This window comes from Leiobunum rupestre, chromosome 2, assembly GCF_980474605.1.
Source record: "Leiobunum rupestre chromosome 2, qqLeiRupe1.1.hap1, whole genome shotgun sequence".
Classification (NCBI taxonomy): Eukaryota; Metazoa; Arthropoda; class Arachnida; order Opiliones; family Sclerosomatidae; genus Leiobunum; species Leiobunum rupestre.
In genome coordinates, this window is record NC_143385.1 from 32436831 (window position 1) to 32460568 (window position 23738).

Below are 23738 nucleotides of genomic sequence, written 5' to 3' on the forward strand. Positions count from 1 at the left end.
AATTCATCTCAAGTATTCTTCTCAATTTAAAGTGATATTCTGGATTTCACCATTTTTCTATTTCAAGATTTATTCTTAATATCAAATATTATTCCCGATTTCACCATTTTTCAATTTTAAAATTTACTATGAAGATCATGTTTTTTGGTTTTCTATTTGAAGATTTATTCTGAATATCAAATGTTATTCCCGATTTCATGATTTGTTTTCTATTTAAGATTTTTTTCTGAATATCAAATATTGTTCCCGATTTCATCATTTTTCTATTTTAAAATTTATTGTTAAGTTCATGTTTCAATCCGAAATTCATGAATATTTTCTAAATTTAATTTTTTTTATAACATTTCCATCAAACCAAAATTAATATAAATTTCTTACCAATAGTTTATCCATAATTTATTGATCTTTTTAACTTTCAGGCTTCTCAGCTTCTGCGGCTAATCTAACGCCACTAAAACAAATTATGCCGTAAAGCTGGCGAAAACTTTCCGCGGTAGGACTTTCAGTATTTGTTTAAGTATGCGGAAAGAGATTGAATGCAATGCGTGTGGATGTAATTTGTGTGTATCACATTAGGAATGTGAATGTTATACAATGCGAGGGAGGAGCCTGTCATATCGTTTTCGCAGAGTGACAAGCGTGTCTTTTTAAAAGGTCGAGTAGAATGGAAAGCGATGAAAATCTTTTCATCTGTACTTCCTGCCAATCACGTACGACACGTTTTATGTTGAGACAGTCCACGGGTACCATGGTCTGGTTTTTAACGCCATAAGGGGGGGTAAGGAAAAATGTCACCGGCTTGTGTTTCAACCAATGAGATACGGCGCCTATTTGATTGGCAGTTAAGGGGGAATAAAGTACTGTTAGACCGTGATGTGGATTGCGGATCAACGTATAGGCATTCTAAAAAAGGAGAAATATATAAATTCTTGGTCATAGACACTACACCGTGACCCAACTTATCTTCACTCGTAAGTAATAAATATATGAGCCATTATCTGTCATTGGCATTTGACAAACAGTAATACGAACAGTGGCGTCACTAAGGGCTGTGTCACAAGGTGCGGAAACTCGACCATAATTATTAAACCGTAAAGGAACATCCCGTACGAAATTTGTTTAAAACATTACAGGGTGACCAATGAAAAACCCCAAAACATTTATAGGAATATAGGAAATTAAACAGTCGATTTATAGGAGAATTTATGCTTTAAAGGAATTATTTTCGAAATATTACCCCGTCTGCCTGAAATAATAATAGCCTAGGTAATTATTACCAGAACATTCCTTACATTTACAATTAATAATTACCGTGGAATGATTTGCCTTTGTGCTGATTAATATTTGATTTTCGTAAATCACTAACGTTTCCGGTTAAGTATTGGCGACACCTTGGAACAATTAATTTTCTCTCATAAACGCGGAAATACCGAAATCAATTAGAACCGAAAAAAACGCCTAATTAGGAGTGTATCTTAAGAGTTCCGCTACAATTATACCGTACTCACGTTCACGAAATTAATTAAAACTTCCAAATGAAATTAAATAAAAAATAATTCGGCTTAAGTACGCGAGGGTTGTTCTAAATTAGCATCAAATAAATTAAACTAACGAAGGCAAACGTGGTACGAAATAAGTTTGAAGTAACTGATAGTTCTAAAGTACAACCCCGCTGAGATCTGGGAAGTGAATTTTCTCAACGAGAGATCAGGGATGGGCATTTTTTGGAAATCCAATCTCAACACACAAGCGGCTCGTGCTAACCTGAAATTTTTGTCTCTTCTCTCAAAAGCACTCGGATCAAACGCAATCACTGAGAACTCATCTTTTTTATCAATTCGCTCAATATCGAAATGAAAACTGCTAAAGCTCTCTCACACTCAGCTGAATAAAGAAAAAATAGTTCCCGCTCGTCTCATCCAACAGCTCACAGGACAAAGAAACCTAAATCAGATCTCTAAGAACCTTTTAAAACGCAAACTAATTTTATCATATTACTACCAAAATAAGATACAATTCTGAAAAATCAACTTAATAGCGTAGATTTTATAGCCCAGAAAATACGGTTTTTATGCTAATTATCAAACTTTCGTTTGAGCATGGGCAAACTACTAGTTTGCTCATGGTTTGAGTTTGTCTGGTGGAAAAAGAGCAAAAATGAAGAGCTCATCTCACCGCTCTTCTTTTCCACTCATTTAATAAAGATTAAATTAAAGCTCATTATTAGCTTAAAATAGAGGCAGCTCTCTCTCTGTCTCTACTCAATTATTGGAAATATACTGCACATTCCGACTCCGAACGCTCCGAGAGTCTCTAAAATGATCCGAGCGCGCCCATCACAGCGAGAAATAAAAGCGAAGGTAAGGGCCAGAGACGAGCAGTTGCCTTTCTAGTGGACGGAATGGAGAATGTAAAGCGTTTAAGGTCGTCGACCTGCCAACCATTGGCAGAGCTTGATTTCTCGGAAGAATTTACGAGTTTTCGAGTATAGTCAACGTTGTTTCTTTCAAGGAACCTGATTGTATATTACACGCGTCGTAAACGATTTTCCTCGCTAACTGCCGAAGATGCTATAGTAGCTTAGGAGAGACGTTTTCACCTACCTCTCGTGCTATTGTAAACTTGTAGATTTATTATCTACAATCTCTACTCCTACCTGTCTATTGTGTCCGTGTGGGTAAATTAAACCAATGCTATGATTTAAACGCTGATTCAAACGTAACAAATTACCCTTTTCTATTTACGTAGAGTCACGTAGCTAAGCAGACGATAAATCCCAAAGCGTCTGCTTAGCAGTTGAAAATTCAAGGACAGTAGAAGGGACGAGAAAGTGTATTGGCGGCCTCTGTTGGAATATATCACCTAAAACGACCTAAACACAAGGAGAGTTAGTTGTAAAAATGGCGGTCACCTAATTTTAGCGGTTCTTGACGAGGCTTAAGTGTTCAAAACAAATGGGCATTTTTTTATTTACGCTCGTAGTTTTATTTTTAATTTAACATCAAAATGGTAAAAACTAACTACAATAATACTGTCCATGGTGAACCACGTCTTAACAATGGCCGTGGTTTGTTTACATCTAACTCCCCGTGAATATGAAGACGTTTAAAATCGAATTTTTTTTCCTGCTTTCTCGTCCCTGTATCTACTGTCCTTGCACTGTGAAAACTGAAACGGTTAATTAGAAAGAGGTATCAAATGTTCACAATATTAGAAACGTGTAGAGGTGTAGACGTAGCTTTTTTAAGCGCAGACTGATTACGCTACGGATTTCTTCTACGCGATTTCTTGAGCACACTTAATCTGTAAAGTTTGACTTATTTAGATTTAAATGTAATTTTGAGTAAATTGGCCGCCATTTTGAATTCAAGATGGCGGATTAAAACAAACAAAATATTCGAAGATATGTATTAATTATCATATTTCAATAATTTTTTAACTTGAACAATAAGATTTATAATTTTTAGGCCTTATATATGAAGAAAAACTTTTTTTTTTAAAATCTTTTAAAATCTCTGAGACTGGCAGAATGGCGCTCTCGGAGAGCAAGAAAACCCAGTTAATTTCATTCGTGGGATCCAATAAACGTCGAGGGGCGGTATTTGAACCCAGGAGAACTACACACTTGACCAAAATATTTCTGGCGAAATTGATGAAAATTCCAAGAAATCCCATAATTTTCCCAAAATCCCTCATTTTTGACCATTTTCCCTTTCTTACAAAATAAAATCACTTAGTGGAAGCACTGATCAGTGGATATTTCCATTGTGTAAGAATTTCTTGGTCTATGATAGTGTTGTTAATTTTCCGGAAAAATAAAATGCGGAAAAAATTTCCAGAAAAATTTCCGCAAATCGGAAAAACAAATTGAAACATAAATTGCTTTTTAGGCGTTTTTTAATGTCTTTAACTTTTTATCGATATAAAATGTCTAATATCAGTAAATATACTACAAAACATTAATAGTGTTACATTGTTAATCAGTTTAAACTAGACTAGAGGTTTAGTTTTACATTTAGATTCGAAAAAATGAGGCGAAAATTCCGCTTTATTTAAATTTGCAAACAATATATTAGACTAATCATGGAATGAAAAGTTTTTTTATTTTTTTTAGAAAAATACGGAAAATTTTCCGGAAAAAAGGCCTCGGTCCTTTTCCGCGGAAAATTTTCCGATTTACAACACCATTCTATTTATATTTCACACGGCGCAAAGGAAGGCCTGACGCAATTTCGCTTTTGGTAATAGAAACGCGTTTCCCCCTCCTAAAATAAGTAAATGATGGGGCTAATTAATTATTAAAATGATTTAAAATGGAAGCACTGATCTGAACCTAAAAACTCTAAGATACTTCCTACATCTCGTGTATATGTTTAAAAGTATGAAATACGCGAGTAACGCAACCGATAACCAGCAACACAACCCCGTCGGAGGCAAGAAGGTGGAGGGGAATGAAGTTATAAAAATCAACCTGTTTAAAAGTCTCTCTTCACCCTGAGGGGAGGGGGGCGAAGAATGGGGGGGGGGTTAATCGCATTACGGATATTCAAGGTCGAGACTTAAACGAAAAAGAATTCGCCGCGGGCCGTTACGGCTAATCTGACACGGTTTCGCCATTGCCCAAAATAACGCCACTAAACAATCAAAGTAACAGAAGATGGCGACTGTTACGTGACTTTGAACGTATATCCAGCTAAAGTCAACGAAGCAGTCATGTTCTGTATGTGGTTCTGCCGATTGGTATATACGCGTTACTAATTTTATACTTATTATATTCGCCGCGTGTTAAAGGTTTAAAGTCGCGGTAAGAATGTATTTATTCATACTTAGGCAAAATTACTTTGTTGAGACAATTTTTAGCGTGGATTCCAGTTGCAGATTAACTAACACGAGGGCTCCTATGCTTGAATTGTATTCTGGCTCCTTTGACCTGGCTTCCTCTTGGATCCTTTCGGGGTCCCATTAGTTTGTGGCTATTTCCGGGCCCCTATGCTTGAGTTTTATTAGGGCCCCTTGGACATTGCTTCCTCTTGGATACTCTCGGGGTCCCTTTAGTTCGTGGCTTGTTCCGGGCCGCTAGGCTTAAGACACAGGTTGCTCCCAATGACTCTTATGCTCTAACCGAGGGGCTAACCACTTCCTTAAGTTCTGTACAGCGAGTACAGCTTTTGGTAGTGCAAAGTGCGTAATCAGTTTAGTACACTCAAAGCTACAGGTTTGTACACCGATTACGGATAGTGATCAGCCCCTCGGCTCTAACAGTAAGCTCTTTCCCCCCAAAAAATCTTGTATCTCATTGGTTCCCTAAAACTGACTAGTTGTGACGTGATTGAAGCAGACGCTGGTGACGTTTTCCTTTCCCCTCTCGCGCCATGAGATTATTCGACCTTAATGCCCACGGATAGTCATTCTCCCTAATTATAAATAAATTCTTGGTTGCGATTATAGTGTAAATTTTGTAATTATAAATTATATCTTGTTACTTCTACCTTAGTTACGCAATGTAAGGGTACTCTTTGTAGTTTTTTTTTATTACAATAACGATATATATGAATATGAATGTTCTGGGCTGGAACAATAGCTTGTTTGGGCTGTAAAATGTAAAAGTCTGTTTTGGGTTTAAAATCTGGGTTACTAAGAAATTCCGATTGTACTTGTGGCCAATTTCTGCCAAATTGTATACATTCAGTTGATTATCTCTCTCAAATGCATAAAATTTAAAGTTCTATTGTTTGATCTTTTTTGCTACTGCTTTATAATTAATTTCATTTAAATGACTGCCTTTTAATGAATTCGCCGAAAATTCGCGAATAAAATTCTCAAAGTCTTTGGGTTAAAGATTATTTAAAATATTTTTGAAGGATTCGACACTTTAGCTATACCGGTTTTGAGGAATTCATTCACACGTTTTGTTGAAATTTTTCTCTTTCTATGTCGTAGAGTTGTTTAATGCAGAAAGTTTTCACCGTTTTCACGCGTGTTAATCAAATGAAATAATCTGCTTTCAATCTTGCTTTTTCAAAAAGCTGATTTTTTTAGCTAATTGAAGGTTAAAATGGTGACCCACGTTATTAACTTATTTGTATAACGTATATCATGTAAAAATTGAGGACTTTTGAACAGTTGTACATACACAATTGATATTAGCTGCGCAATTACATTGGAACAGCAAACTGAAATTTAAAAGAGATAAAAAGACCAACACATTTCTATAACAGGATGTCACGGACATCTTATACATGAACTTAATTGGCCAGAAATCTCACTTAAAATTAAAATTTCTAAATGAAACCGAAAATGTAGTTCAGAAATGATCAGTACTAACTAAAAATATAATATTTATCAAGTCGCTCTTAATTTAAAAAAATATGTAACTTTTAAGGCAAAAATCGCCAAAAACCACTAAAATGAGATAATTATTAACTTCTTGTTCTTCTATTCCAAAAATGTATAACGGGCTACCGAGGGCATGCCATATGCTTTCGATTGACATATCACCGACCGATCTAGACTTAATTGTTGAAGAGTTATTTGGAATTTTATGTTTAGCTTTTTGTGTGTAAAAACCAATCATATGAACCGAATTTCTAATGTAAGAACTTTTGTGGGCTTAGAATGGTTCTTCTAAGATATTGATAAATAATGTGTTAAAATTAAAAACGTCAAATAGCCGTACCTTTGACTGTACTAATGGGATTACGCGTAATCTTTGAAGTCCCTGCATTTGGCAGTGCTAATCTAATCGAAATCCGGTGTACAGACTTTCTAAGAGTGGTTAGCCTCTCGAGACATTGTTATCAAAAAAATATTTATGGTACAATATGACTGTTGCTTGGACTATATGTTTCGTTGTTATTCTTGGGGTGGCAGAGTGGTTAGCACTTTCGCCTCGCAGCAAGAATAGTCAGATTCGATCCCAGCTTGAGGCACTGGGGAAAAACTCGGAACAACTTCTTCCGCGTTGGGTTGCAAGTTTTCTGCCCACTGGTTAAGGGGGAAGACTACAGTCTACTTTCGCGCTATTTCAAGCTGAACTTTTTTAATTTTGAATTAAAACTTATAAAATTAATATTTAAGTGTAGATTTAGCCTTTTGGTTAGTGCTTAAAATAATTTTGACAATTTTAAATTTAAAAGTAATTAAGTTATTACGTTTTAATTCGGATCCCCGGAGCTAAACAAGTTGGACAAGCGCCCAAACTACCCTTTAGTTAGGACCTTATATCTCGTTAACTATTAATATTATAATTATCAAAATTATTTTAAGCACTAGAGGAAGGTTAAATCCTAATAAGAAAAATATAATTCAATTCTGTAATTGTTAAAACAGAAACGTTCAGCTTGAACGAAAAAGAGGCTTTTACTGTATTCTTCCCCCTTAAAAGGGTTTTTTCCCGATTGTTTCAGTATCTCCTTTCAATAAAAACTTGTAGAGGTTAACTATAATGGTAAGTGAAGGGAGTTGTTGGCTCGTTCATTATGGCTTGATTTAAAGGCATGAAAACAGGGTTGCCACACGTCAGGGTAAACAGGGAAATCAGGGAAAAGCCAGGGAATTTAAAAATGGGCCTAAAAAGTCACGGAAAGGTCAGGAAATTATTAAAATTTGTAAAATGTCAGGGAAATGACAGGGAATTAAATTTTATCTTCACACTTTTTGAAGGTAATTTTATTCCAGATCTATCACAAATTCTTTGATTATCATTTATTTCCTTGAAAAATTGGCAAATTTTTCAACATTGCAATAACCTTTTTACTGAACTATAAGTACAATTAAATTTATTAACTTCTGATAAAAGTAAAATATAAAATAAAAATTTTGGCCTAAAAAAAGTCAAGGAAATTCTCTTAAAATGGTCAGGGAAAACAGGGAATATCAATCTAAAAATTTTGTGGCAACCCTGTAAAAGTCACTAGATGACTTAGGGCGGAGGTGGTGCCTTGGGTATTAATCTAGCTAATTATAATTATTATTAGAGCCTGTTGGAAATACGTTTTATTGTAAAGAATTTGGGCAATAAAATTTGACAGTTTTGACAACCGTTTGGAAATAAGTTCAATTGTTCAGACTTTCGGAATTAAAATTGGTCAATTTCTGAGGCTCAACCGTCTCGAAAATGAAATTTATTGACTGGAATTCCATTCCATCAAATTATATAAATAAAATTTCCAAATATTTTTGCGGATTACATTCTAGATTAAATATTTCGTGGTTTGATTTGGCGAAATAATATTTATGTAAAAGTAAGGGAAACTCATCCGTTTTCCTGTTGATTGTATTCCCGAAATCCGGTATTGACCAACGCGCGTTACTAAAAAAATCTTTGTCCTTGATCGCAAAAAGCTGAACGCCACAATCGTGTGTCTCTTTCGCAATGCATGGCGACGCCTTATTTACCCGCATCCACTCTTTCGGAGGTCTATGGAACCACTATTTCATTTGATGACAATATGAATATGTCACTCGATAGAAAAAAAGCACAATGAGGAAATTTATAATTTTATCTGGCATAATGCCACATAAATGCTCTGGAGAATGGGACACATTCCGATATTGTCAACTTCGATTAATTGACGACAGACTCTGAACCGCTATCGCAACTGTTCTTTGAAGACAGTATGGTGATTCACTTATTTGCGCTTTTCTGCCACCAGTAGTTACTCTTGTAATAACCTAGTTCCTGGATACATGTATCTTCGTGAATATTTTCAACCAATATCAAATCGTCATCAGTATAATACTAAAGTTTCCAAATATGGCTATCAAGTTCCTCTAATGGCCCTTATGCTTTGAAATTCCAGTGTGCGATGTCGCGGTATTAAACTGTGGAATGATCTTTCTCGCGTGATTATTGACGGCTCTACTACTTTCAATCAATTTCGTACGTCCATCTTAAATTTACTCCAAGACACTATTATAGTTTCATTTTTGCTGTACTGGTTTATTTCAAATTATCTCTGTATGTGTTCTTTTCAGCACATTTATATATCAAAAGTCAAAAACTTTTAGCCAGATATTCCAACAGTAGACCGGTTTCGCCCTTTTGTGGCTCATCAGTACCCGGTAGGAACTCTGGCTTTACTCGGAGATCTGCCGATATCAGTTAAACTAATAAACATTCAAAGTGCCCTATATATTTATATATATATATTCCCTGTAATAGATTAATTTTTGTAGTTCTGACTTATTTAAAATTGTACCCGTATGTGTCCCTTTTTAGCACATTTATATATTTAAATAAGTATTTTTATTTGTACACTCGAGAGGACCCAACTGGAAAGCAGTTAAAAAACTGTGTTGGATATCCTAATAAAGCTATTTTATTATTATTATTATTATTATTATTATTATTATTATATGTAACATATATAGGGAAAAAGCGTGTGGGAATTTCTATGACGTCACAGTCATACCTCTTCCAATAATCGATTTTATTTTATTTTTCAACCAACTTTGGTAAGTAATTGTAAAAAATTTTTAATTATATAGGTAATTTCAAAATATTTCGTTATTCGATGTAATTACTTTTCTTTGCGAAAGCTAAGTTACACTGTTACTTAAAGGGCCGCAGAATCATTTGAAAAATTCTGCCCTAATTCTTAGATAGATTTTAATTTAGAGATTTTCCAATCAGTCAATTCGTTTTTTTATTTTAATTTTGGTATTCAACTTGTAAAATATTACTGAAATTATTATAATGGTCAGTGTTCAAAGAAGATGCAAAATATATCGTTCCAACGTATCCATTCTCTCTCAGTATATATAAATACAATAACGAAAAAGTGAGAGCCCGTGCTTGGCCAGAAACCGGCCACCAAATCCAGAACTGTAAAGTCCTCGCTCTCGATAAAACCGTGTGCGTTGTGCCAAACTATAAGAGCCTTAATTAGGTCATATCTTTCTACATAATTTATTGTAATTAGCATTTACAACTTTTGGAACCATTAATGCTTACTGAATTACGCGATTGTTTTGTTTGACTTACTTCGGAGCCACTATACCTTTCAAAGATTTTTTATTTCGGTGTTTTTTCGTAAGTACTTTATGAAGACAATGCGTAGAGCAAAGGCTAGGACTCTAAACCCCTTTCGACAGTACAGGTGCAAATGATCGTTAGGAGAAGGTCACTCATTACGTAATGCAGTAAAGGGGGTTTGTACAAGGGTTACTAAGTGTTACAAGGAGAGTGTACAAAATTGAATAAGTGTTATAGGGGTAGGGGTTTTGTACAAGGGTTACTAAATGTTACAAGGAGAGTGTACAAAATTGAATAAGTGTTATAGGGGTAGGGGTTTTGTACAAGGGTTACTAAATGTTACAAGGAGAGTGTACAAAATTGAATAAGTGTTATAGGGGTAGGGGGTTTGTACAAGGGTTTCTAAATATTACAAGGGATGTTGTACAAGTGTAACTAAGTTTTACCGTGTGGTTTTGAACATGTGTTACTAATTGTTACTGGGGGGTTTGTAAATGTGTTACTAAATATTACAGGGGTTGGGGTTTGGTACAAGTGTTACTAAAGGTTACACGGGGGAAGTTGAACAGGAGTTACTAATTATTTCAAGGGCAGGGGGTTGGTAAAAGTGTTATTAAATGTTACAGGGGAAAAGGTTTGTACAAGCAATACTTAGTATTACAGGGGGAGGGGTTGCTGAAATGTTAAGTTACATATCATAATTCAATACCAGAACCTAAATTATCCATTATTTTAAGGAACACTAGCAGTTTAGTACTTGGTTTTTTCACTTAATAATAGTATGATCAGTTTTCTACTGGTAAAGCCATAAATAAATTCGCTTAATTTTGAGAACAGCCCATTACATTAGTGTTTAAAAGTCGTAACACTTTAGTTTAATTTAGCCCACGTTATGACGTTTTTAAACTAAAGTAATGCGTTATGGTATAGTTTTGTATTCTCGATTCTGTTTTAATAAATGGTTACTTAGTTTTACAATTAAAAACTTAGCCTTTGTTGGAAGCTAAATACGTAAAGATTATTTTGAAAGTCGAGGTCACCATTCTCGAGGTCGAAATGACCGTTTGGAAATTCATTTTCTACAAGTCGCCCATTTGGGCACCCTTGTTTTAACGTCACGTTTAGTTTTAAATTCAAATTAGGCTAAATATTATCGTCGCCAACCTCATGGTAGTAAAAGCGGAATGTGTAATTGAAATAGCATTAAGTTATTTCAAATTGCCAATGCCATTAAGTTCAACTTGGGAAGCCACCGAAATGTTATTAAAGGCCTAGGATTTCTTCTGCCAGTTTTCTTGTAAGTTTTCTTCCCGTCGCGCATATATCCTGGTGGTAGGCCAACCGCAGGACACGTTGGCCTACCACCAGGATATTTGCGCGGCGAGAAGAAAACTTACAGGAAAACTGGCAGAAGAAATCCTAGGCCTTTAAGTTCGACCCACGAGTCACGACGATAGGAAGTCATTTTGAATGTCGGTTTCAAATTACGTTTTCATTTTATTTTATGCCTGATACATAAATGACTAACAGCGAACGAATTCAATTGCGGAAGTTCAAGTTTTATTACAAAATTAAAGGTTTACTTTAAAGATTTTCTTTTTAAAGGTTTATTCTATTGAGGAAATGAAATCTAAGATAAGTCATTCATATAGTAGATTTCAAACATTTTCACCTTTCAGCTTAATTTAACAGGGTTTGGGTAATCATATTTTTAAAAATGATAAATGTAATCTTATACCAAGAATGTATTTATTTATACTCAGAGAGAATGAATATGTCGAGACTATCGACGGACACGTTGAGCCCCTAACCCCGTCACGCTAAGGGGGGGGGGGAGGGAAAAAGGAGGCGGTCTTATTTTTTGCGTCCTCGCAGCAGCGTTAATCGCGTCGAAAAAAGTAATTTTTAAGAACCAATGAGATTGCAGTATTATTTGATTTTATTAAAGCGGAGGAGCATACCGGGGGGCCCAACGGGTGGAATTGGAGAAACGCCAAAAATAATCTCGACATATTCATTCTCCCTGAGAATAAATAAATACATTCTTGCTAATACATTAAAGGGAATATAACCTCAGGTATTTGGTGTGGAACACCAACGTTTGCAGCTCTGGCCGCTCTTGCCTTTGGCTTTAGAAATGTTTGGCGCCACTATACAGCGTAATTTGAAAAATTGAAGGGGTCTTCCATAAAGATTGCTTTGCAGGTTATATTCCCTTTAAATAAAAATATTATTATTCTAAATATTAAATCATGTTATATTATTATTAAGCTAATATTTTTATTTTTCGGGAAATAAAAAGACAATTGAATTGAATTGAATTGAATTACGTTTAGGTGATATTATTTTTACGTTTAAGCAATATTATTATTATTATTAATACGTTTAAGTAATATAATTATTACGTTTAAGTAATATTATTATTACATTTAAGCAATAATATTATTATTACGTTTAAGTAATATTATTATTACGTTTAAGTTAAATTATTATTACGTTTAAGTTAAATTATTAAGTAATATTTTATTAATATTAATTAATAATTAAAATTAATTAATTCATATTATTTTATTTCTAAATCAATTAAATTATAATTAATATCGAGTCACATTCTAATTACCAATAGAAGATTGATCGTGTTATGGAAATGAAAGAAAATAATTATTTATTATTATAATTAATATTAAGTTCTATTATTATTCTTTATTATCATCATATTATAATGAAAATCAAGTCACATTATTATCAATATTAAATAAATTAAAATTAAGCCATTTTTACATTACTAAGTAATTAATATTAATGGAAATTAATAAAATCTTTAAAAAAAATATTATTATTATATAATATTTTTCGACTTAAACGTTTAACAGCATAAAAGCAATTAAAGCTAAAAAAAGTAGTTCACGAATTCCGTTTTCATTAAAATACCTTGAATAATTTTATTTTATTTTCTGGAAATGTGACCTTTATAAGTTAGCTTAGAAGACACGTTAATTAATAATCTTTATTGTTCATCGTATTGAACAAGCTTACAAGAATAAATACAAATATTAATTAATTAATATTGTTGCGCAGCTTTTTCTTTTAAAATAACGAAAACATTTTTAATCCGGTTAACGCGTTAAATAGCGTAAACTTTTCGCGGGAAATTGCTATGATCAGAAGTTTATTGAACATCTTTTACCGGATAAGTATCCATCTGGGACATTAAAATGAAACGTGTACCTTTGCAGGCTCAGCGAGGATTCCGTGGGAGGCGAATTTCACGCCCAATCCCGGATGTGCCCCCAAATTTTACCGTGTCTGTTACTTCGCTTAAAGGTGCAAAATGTAAAAGTGACACTGCGTAGGAATATTTACCTATTCATAAACCATATTTTCCTGATAAAACCGTATTTTAAAATCAATATATGACGGTCTTGGAACCTGTATGTAATGTTTCAAGCAAATAACAGTAGCAAGATATAAATGTTTTCTTTTGTTACCACGGTTTAGAAATAAATAAATTCTTTTTTTTTTTAAAGAAACTGCTACTTCATGGTTTTATTAAAAAAATTATTTAAAACTCTCAGGTCCGAAAACTCGTAAGAGATATAATGCGTACTAAATAATAGTAATCAGCTGGCTAATACCCTTGGCACATCCTAAGGCTCAAGTCTAGCGACTTTTAATGCCCTAAACAGGTGGCCGAGTTACAATGCGCAGGAGGGTGGTGGAAAGCCCTTCGTGCCACGCGAGCCAACAGCTCCCTACACTTACTATTACAGTTAGCCTCTACAAGTTTTCATGGAAAGGGAAAACCGAAGATCTCAGGGGAAAGCCCCTTTAACTTGCAAACTCAACGCGGAAGGAGTAATTCCGTTTTTTCACCCAGTGCCACAAGTTGGAATCGAACCTGGTTCCTCTTGCCACTCCGCCACCCCACTTCTGGTCTGATCTTTAAAACTTAAAGTTTTACGAACTCGGTTCTAAAAGTGTGTGCGTATAATTTTTAGCTCCTGTGATAAGCTCGAGACACGGTATGTTAAACATTTCTTGGAAAACCCCGGCACTGTGAAATGTATCAATAGTTTTCCCGCAAGGTCAGCACCCTCTTCAAACACACGTAGCATGCGAAATAAATCTGTTTAGAAATATACGCCTCGCTAATGGCACTTGGAAAAAAATCCACCGAAACTAGTGAAGTGTGGCGCTGTAGTTATAGGATGCGCCTATTAAATTATTGCCATTCGTCTCGAACGATTACCCACACCCATGCGCTCACTTCACACTAGCCCAAAATTACTCCCCCCCCCCTCCCCCGTGGAAATGGGCAATGGTTATTTAATGTTATGGTTATTTTAAATACTCGAATCAATTTTTACAACTTTATCCATTTGTATGTAACAATTAATTCGTGTATTTTCAATAAAATATATAATTACGAATAAATTTAATAGTTATTTCAAATACGTGAATTCATTTTGAGAACAGATTTAAATAATTGATCTATAATACTTTATAACTAATATGTGTATTTTTAAATTTTATAAATAATTGTTAATTAATTTAATACTTATTTTAACTACATGGATGAATTTGTAGTTATCAATTGTAATGCTTGATACTATTATATATTTTTAAATACATTTTCAATATAACGTATAAATTTAATAGCTATTTTTATAACGTACAACAACAATATGCTACTAACTTTTCTTAACGACTTTGTTTAACCATCCATGACAGGGATGACCCTAAGGTCATGGTTTTAAAAATTTCAATAAAACAGGGTGCCCGTCCTTCAAAATGTCGATAACGACCTTCAAAATATTTCATACTAATAATATATAATTCAATATGCTAATAATATACATTATATATTATTTTAAAATAAAAATATATAATATGATATACTAACATTTGATATTAAAAAATTTGAATATAAATTGACCTTTAAAATGTCGATTTTAAAATTAAAAACTTGGTCATCACCGGCATGAAACGTTTTCTTTTTCAAAATCTGCCCCACTTTAAGAATGATAATAGTTTTATACATTAATTTGATTTGCGTGAATAAAAAAACCAAAAGCAAACTCAGAATTTAATAAACATTAGTTTTTTTTAATAAAATCTACTGTCAAAAATATAAAAAATAATTTTAAATAGTGGGTTTTCGGACGAGTTTTGGGAAAAGTGGGTGCACTCAGTTACTAGGCCGAATGTGGTTTCTTTTTTAAACCCGGAAAGGGTTACTTTACAAATAATATTAAGAGTCCAATATATGCTTCAACATGTTCTGTAATAAAAATTCTACCCAACAATTGTATCAAATTGTTAACTTCATAAGAAACCATATCAGCTACTCGAGTCTGCAAGTTAGAATAAACGTTTGCGTGTTCACCTGTCTTTTACACAAATATTATTTTTGGCGTTGTTCACAAACTACGTAACGCTTCTGGGGGAGGAGTGGGGGTTGTGCAAGTCTTACTAAATGCTACAGTCGGGTTCAGTAATTTAGTAAAATGTTTCGTCACAAATATCGTTTTAAAGTCGGAAAATAAAATATTGATTGCTTTTAGGAACAGTCGCTATTATAAGAATAAACCGAAATTTTGAAGTTACGTAATTTGTGAACAGCCTTTTTACGTTCAATTAACGGTCATCATCTAGAAGTAAATGAACCGAAGTTATCGAAATAGCGCTCAAGAGAAAATCGAGTCAAGTTAAAGCTAATTTCCATCCCCGTGACCCGTCTTTGGGCGCGATAAATTGCACTTGGGAATTGTGGGTAAAGCTATTTCTATGTATAAAAAATTGTTTCAAAAAACCAAACGTTTTTTTTTCGGCCGAAAAATTTCAAATTCGAGGTCAAAATGTAACTTCATAAGGAAAACGCCTCCAACATGGGGAATATAGCAGGCTGATAACTTCGGTTCATTTACTTTTGGTTTTCATGATGCTTACATTCTTGGGGAGCTCTCCACTGTCTCGAGCGCAAAACAAAGTATATTTGGGTACCCGCAAACATCGCCTTAAAAACGTCGGTGGACGGGTGTTAACTTGAACTTGCCACAATACCGTCCAGTAAAACTCCCAAACTTTGAAGTTGAAGCACGTACACAAGCGCGGCCAAACCTTGCTTTTCGGAGGGTTGACGGAATCAGGCTGGGCGTCGATAGAGTGCAATGGGATGGGTTTGAAAAGCCCTTAAGTGCTATGTAGGGGAAGCGGCCAGTGTGTTGTCTGAACCGCAGACTCGAAAGAGAGACACGCCATAATCGGAGATTCTCGACGATTTTCGCTTACGCTTGACCAACCACGCGACCATCTTCGAAAAGAAGCTACAGATTGGAAATTTTCCGCGAATGGGTTTGTAATTTTTTCTTATTTTGGGAAAGTCATCTGATTAAGTCAATGAAGCGAATAGTGGTGTATCAGTATAAAAATGTAAATTGTAAGTTGGGAGCGTGTGTCATAAACAGGTGTGCCATAACATTCGATATTTTCAATTAACGGAAATAGCGCGATGTTTTGCTACAGGCCAAGGTCACCGAAGCCAAATGAAATTCACCGAACTTTTAAATTTTTTCGAAATCACCTGGGACGTTTAAAAAAAAGGGAAAGTAATTAACGAACACCAAAAAACGGGATTAATTTGACCTCGAAATGTGATATTAGCGTACGAGGGGTCCCACATTCACTAAAAATGTGTACGCGATTTTCAAATCCGGAATTTCACGCTGGATTTCAAGATTTCTTGTTGGATTTCGGATTTTTTAACTCTATGTCGGATTTCGGGATTTCTACACATATTTCAGGATTTCTTGCCGGATTTCGGGATTTCTAGATTTCTCGCTGGATTTCGGGATTTCTAGATTTCTCGCTGGATTTCGGGATTTCTAGATTTCTCGCTGGATTTCGGGATTTCTAAACGTATTTCGAGATTATTCGTCGGATTTTGGGAATTCGAGATTTCACGTCGGATTTCGAGATTTCTCGTCGGATTTTGGGATTTCGAGATTTCTTGACGGATTTTGGAATTTCTCGATTCCTCGCTGGATTTCAAGATTTCACGTCGGATTTCTCAACTTCTCGTCGGATTTTGGGATTTCTCGATTCCTCGCTGGATTTCAAGATTTCACGTCGGATTTCTCAACTTCTCGTCGGATTTCCGGATTTCTCGTTGGATTTCGGGATTTCTAGATTTCTCGCTGGATTTAAAGGTTTAACGTCGGATTTCGAGATTTCGAAGAAATCCAGACTGGCTTTCGGATTTTTCGGAAAGTGTACGGGATTCGTTTGAATGTCCGACTCCTCGGTAGCGTATGATATCCAGGATGTTTATATTTAAAGTTTAGGAGAATGACTAAGGGTCGCTCTGGCAATCCCCCTCACACTCGAAGAGTAAGCTACTTCCCCCTTAAAATCAAATCATGCCGACATCTCATCGGTTCCATAAAACTGACGTCTTACGATGCGATTGAAGGCCACGTCGGTGACGTTTTTCCTTCCCCACGCACGGGGGGGGGGGGGGGTCTGACCATGACACCAACGGGGATGGTCTCTGCATGGTCATTTCCTCAAAGTTGAAATAAACACAATCTTATGTTTCGTTGAGTAAATTTATGCGTTGATAAACCCTGGGCTCAAGTTCGTCAGTTTGTGACCAAATGGATATTTCCAATTTGTGATTCGACAACCAGTGCGAACCATTTTACTTAAAGGAAGTATAAACTGTCATGTTTTATGGTGGGCCGACGAATTTCACATTTGGACCACCAGTTTTAACAGAAGCTAGCTACGATTGGGGCTGCAATGTCAGAGTGAATGCTATCTATTTGTAGTTTGTTTTTCAAGTATAAATTTTTAATTAAACACGTCAAAATAAATTATAATATAATTCGCTATCTCAATATCGTACATGAAGAAACAATCGATATTACTTAAAGAGGCTAGTGTGTCAGCTAATCAAAATAATTACTGATAGCTATGTGTGGAATGACGTTAAATTGACGTCTTACCAAAAATAGATAAGCGCCTCTAGCGAGGTAAATACGCGACTTAAATCAAATGATTACGCCAAGGTCTGGCTTCAGGCACTATGATTAAGCCCAAGGAAAATAGCCACTCCCCTAATCACGCTTTTAAAGTCAAAAATAACTAAAGTTCATTTGTTAATTTCGTCCAAACAATTATTCTGTCCTCGTGTACCCTGGTTTATCACACAATAACTTAGATCATGAATATATTTAACAAAGAAAATACAACGGCCAGCCGCAATAGGGTCGGCTGGTAGTACCTAGAAAGGCTTGAATTAGGGTTGGAGCTTATCTAGTGACGGTATTAGTCACGTGTCCGGAAATAGGGAAAAAAGAAAGAAAAGGAGTGACAGCTCAGTAACCTAGCTCGAATTAGGGCTTTTGGCAGTGACAAGGCTTAAGGTTACCGGGCCTACTGTTTTTACTTCTAGATTATCGAAAACGCCCCATGCGTTTGTTAAAATTGCTTTTAACAATTGTATATCACTTACAATTCTGACATGTTTCAATACGACATTTTTGAAATACATTCATCTGTTAAACTTCATAAATCCCGAAACATTATTATAGCCCGTCGAAGCTTTTTCCTGAACAAATAATACCGTCTGCTATGAGCTATCGAGGACTTAAAAAACGTCATTTCCTAGTCTCTCCTGATTGGAGCTTAGAAACATGTAAATCGCGTCAATCGGCTCATAAGCTACCGCCCTTTTCCAAGCGACCTCGTACTAGGGCCTTCTTATACAGTTGTATCATGGACCAACTAATTAGTCCATGGTTGTATATTCATTGTTAAATATATTCATGCTTAGATCGATGAAATTGCTTCGTTCAAACATTTATACCTTATCGTAGGTTTCGTGTTTCCTCATTTACCCTAATTTTTCAATAATTCGAATGTATTTAAAAAATTATAGATCAAATGTCATTTATGAAATTTATGCAATTTAAGGGGTGCAACTGAAGCTTAATTATAACAATTTCTAGTCCGAATATTCGGCCTAAGAAGCTTTTCGAAATAACGCGGTCCGAGCTTAAATTTAAGCGCCAATCATTTATTCAAGGCGCATTGTTTCACTACAAATCGACAACAGTTCTTTAACCCTCTAATGTTAAATCTAAGTCGGGAAATGTAAATGTAATTATTCTGAAACTTAAATTTCATTCCTTAAATATGATCTAAAACTTAAATGCAGTACTTTGAAATTTGACTGTTTATTTAAAACTTAAATGCAGTATTTTCAAATTTGATTGATTCTCTGAATGGTTTTTAATTTTATTTGATATTGCACAACACACAGTGTCCAATAGGCCTAAGTGTAGGGCTCGGCGTTCGGATATTAAATTTTCCGTTAATTTCTTTTATATCCATATCCGAAAATAATCCGAATAAAAACTTATTTGTTGCATATTAAATCGTATAATAGTCGCGAATAATATCCATAAATGAACAGTTCATCGAAATTTTTTTGATTAATTGAAATTTTGGCGGTTAATTTATCCGTTTCCCCGAGCTCTAAATAAGTGTATTTCCTGTACAATAAAGTCCTACTATTGTTATCATGTGTAACATAATTCTACATAAGTATAACATTTCCACAAACAAAATTTCAAAAAGACCTTATTCCACACGGAACATACAATAAAATGGAAAATTATTATATTCCTATTAAAAAGGTTGCCATGGAAACTAAATCAAGTGATCGCGATGCACGAGTTAACTAGAGATTTTCACAGCGAGGAATTCCGCGCGTTTTTCAAATCCGCTTCCTTGACTTCCGATTCCATTTAAAAAGTTGATGACGCACTTTTCGTCACGGAGTTGCAAGTGACGTCATTTACGTCATATTCCGTGAACAAGGTTTAATATTAAAGAAAATGCTTTCATGGCATATTTATGAATGATTATGTTACATACGTTATTATACAGGGCGTTTCAAAAGGACATGCACAAATTTTAAGGATTTGTAGGGGATGAGTTGAGAAGTATGCCTGTTTTTTAACCATTTTCCTACGATGAATTAAAAGAGCGCCAGAGAGCTTCAAAGTGTGGCCTACTAGCCCCTGGAAGTAGGCTGCAACAAGCGCAAAACCAAGCAGCAGGGAATTTAAATACTGTTTAAGTTTACTTTTTTACGCTGGTTACCTCAATTTGTAACCTTTTTTACCTATCACACGAACCCAAACCTTAATGTTCGCATTTGCCTGCTGCTTGGTTTGGCGCTTGTAGCAGCCTACTTCCAGAGGCTAGTAGGCCACACTTTGAAGCTCTCTGGCGCTCTTTTAATTCATCGTAGGGAAATGGTTAAAAAACAGGCATACTTCTCAACTCATCCCCTACAAATCCTTAAAAAATTTTACATAACCTTTTGAAACACCCTGTAGAAATATTTTTTTTAAATATGTGGTAAATGATAATTAATTTGTTTTAATCACTTCTAATTTGTATCAACTAACGAGGAGACTACCCGAGGTGATAATCACCGATTTGGTTGAAACCAGGTTGGTTTGTAGACCTTATGGTAACATGAAATATCACCAAGGGAAAAGTTGCAATGGGCATTAGTTTTGCCATGGCAACCGAAAATGTTTTTGACAACACAGTATGTATATTTTCTCATTGAGAATAACATGGGAATCTGAGCACTTCTAAAATTTCAAAACCAAAAAAAAATAGATCAAAATGGACAAATGAAATGAATTTTATGATATTTTGATGAATTTTGGTCAATTTGATCAAAATATGTAAAAATTGATCAATTGTTATTTTCAATGGGACAATATACAGACTGTGTTGTCAAAAACATTTTCGGCTGCCATGGCAAAACTAATGCCCATTGCAACTTTTCCCTTGGTGAAATTTCATGTTGCCATAAGGTCTACATACCCACCTAGTTTCAACCAAATCGGTGATTATCACCTGGGGTAGTCTCCTCGTAAGTTAAGAGAGAAAAGATATTTGAATCAAGGAAGTAAGCAGTGAAAAAGAGGCAATGAAAACTCACGAGAATTTGAACGTGTGTTTTCGTCGAAGGGCGATCTGGCGAAGAGTCGGTGTCCTTCTTCAAGGATTCTCGATGGAGAACCTGAAATTCGCAAACAAATATTCATTTCAGAACACAGTTTGCTTTAATAAGTTCTAGTGTTGTAAGTCGGAAAATTTCCCGAGCAAAATTTTCCCTATTTTTCCGAAAAAAATAAAAAAAGTTTTCATTCCATGATTAGTCTAATATATTGTTTGTAAGTTTAAATAAAGCGGCATTTTCGCCTCATTTTTTCGAATCTGAAAGTAAAACTAAACCTCTAGGTAGTTAAAACTGATTAACAATGTAACACTATTAATGTTTTGTAGTATGTTTACTGATATTAGACATTTTATATCGATAAAAAGTTAAAAACATTAAAAATCCTTAAAAAGGAATTTATGAATCAATTTTTTATTTTTCTGATTTGCGGAAATTTTCCCGCATTTTATTTTTTCAGAAAATTAACAACACAAGTAATTTCACTATTTGATACGTTATCAAATATTTTTCGCTTCACACTTGACGCTATATTTAAGCAAATTTTTTTTTAAAAATTTAAGAAAATTAAAAACACCTCAGTGGTCCACAATGGCTTATAGGGCCACAGAATACTTTGCATTTCAGAAATGGCACTAGACAAATTCCAAATGGTCATTCGTTGGATTTGTTATCAGTCGAGGTAACAAAGGGGAGGAGCTACCTGAAATTCTGGCAAATGTTTCTGTGCCCCTTTAAACGAACGGACTTTGCTCGCATTTATCATAAGTAAAATTATTATCGTAAATGTGTAAGATGGATAAATATTGAAGTAACGCCATTTGGTGGCGACTTGGTGAACTCTACTGAAGCATGTTATATCTTGATCGAAAATCATCCACCAACTTCCGCTACGATTTCCTTTTAACGTAACAACCACTCTTAGCTTCAATTCCAATGGATCAATGGCGAAGGGGGGTTCAGAGGTCAAAAGGGGTACGAACGGTTTAAAATCCACAAGAAATGGAACACGCCCTTGCTTCTATTCAACCTGGTGGCGGATAAATGTGAAATTCCTTGAACCGTCATAAACGAAGGATTATACTCCCTTTAAGTACTATTGTATTGGTTGAATTTGCATTATTTTCCTGCGACCAACAAACTACAAAATGGAAAAGCTGGAACAGACTTTGTTTCGCGTCAAAACATGAGCCATGGCCCATCACTATATCCGCTGGTGATCTTTGGACCCCAAGTTCCTACACTTACCCTACAGCTGCTTCTGCTAGAGTGCTGGCTAACTTTTTATTAATTTTAATTATTTTAATTAATTTTTTTATTAATTTATTCACTTAGCTTAGTTATACCGGTGCTTCGTACTCATTTCGGAGGCACCGGTTACGCACAAAAAATCGATCTTCTGGTTGGTCAGTTAAAAATAAAAAATAAATAAATGGTACTTTTCTTACTGTACCTGGTACTATTTATACTGCGGACTTATAAACCATAACATCAGTGTTGCCGGTCATGGTTTTTTTTTAAATAACGGGGCATGCATTTAAGTCTATACTTATAACTTAAATAAATAAATTGTTTATTCTATATTTTCGATTTTTCTAAATATAAAAGTAGTTAACATTATTTTCAACTGAGCAAAGATGTTGAAGATACCTCTTGGCCCCCTGAGCAGTTAAATATATTAAAGAAAATCTCCCATTTATGTAAAATACGCGTAATAACCTAGAGTCATTTAGATGACACATTATAAGCTTAATTTTGAACGCCTTCTCGAACCATATCGGCAGCTCGACGCACCGATAAAAACCTCGAAATCAAATCGAATTACATTTTCTGAATATAAAAAAACCCCAGGAATTTTTAGCCCTAAAACGAGCCGTTTACCCTCGCGTTTACCCCTTTTAAATAAAAATATGTATAATACGTGATTTAAATATAAAATGAATCTAATTATCAACCGGCTGTAATCCCAAACGGTACTTCCTCATCTCCTTCGAAACCCGGCAAATATGCGAGGAAATGGGAACAGCCAGAAAACGTTGGTTGGCCTATCGCCGCTCTCAGCCCACATTCATTTTTGCATTCAACTTGAATCGTGCGACGTTCATTCGAAGCCGGCGGCGAATGCGGCAACCGAACCCACCGTTTCAGCGTAGGTTGATCGTCAGAAGTGATGGAAATTAAAGGGATAGAAAACAAGCTCGACAATGACATAGACGTGTGGCTACCATAAAATGTTTATATTTCCTCAAATATTTTAACTGAGGAGTCGGACCGAGGGGCTAACCACTCTTAGAAAGTCTGTACACCGGATTACGCTTAGATTAGCACTGCCAAAGGCAGGGACTTCAAAGATTACGCGTAATCCCATTAGTACAGTCAAAGGTACGGCTCTGTACAACGATTACGCGGAGTGATCAGCCCCTCGAGTCGGACATTCAAAAAAGACTCGTACACATTGCAAGAAATCCGAAATCCATTCTGGATTTCTTTAATATCCAGATGTTTTAGAAAATCTCGAACCCCGGAAATAAATGAAGAAATCCAGAAATTGAGAAATCCCGAAATCCGTCAAGAGATTTAGAAAATCCCGATCCGAATAAAAAGTCGAAAAATCTGGAAATCCGAAGAAAAATCCTGAAATCCAACGAGAAATCGAGAAATTTCGAAATCCGAAGAAAAGTCCGGAAATCCAACTAGATATCACAAAATCCGACG

General features: G+C 35.0%; 1 protein-coding gene across 2 annotated transcripts in view; it reads right to left on the bottom strand.

The window, feature by feature from the left end:
* Positions 1–23738, bottom strand: part of LOC149957356 (uncharacterized) — a 68279-nt gene that overhangs the window by 23409 nt on the left and 21132 nt on the right. For both annotated transcript variants that reach the window (XM_090165547.1, XM_090165548.1), the window contains exon 2: positions 21006–21086. The gene's annotated coding sequence lies outside the window, so the exon portion shown is untranslated. The remainder of the gene's footprint in view (positions 1–21005; positions 21087–23738) is intronic.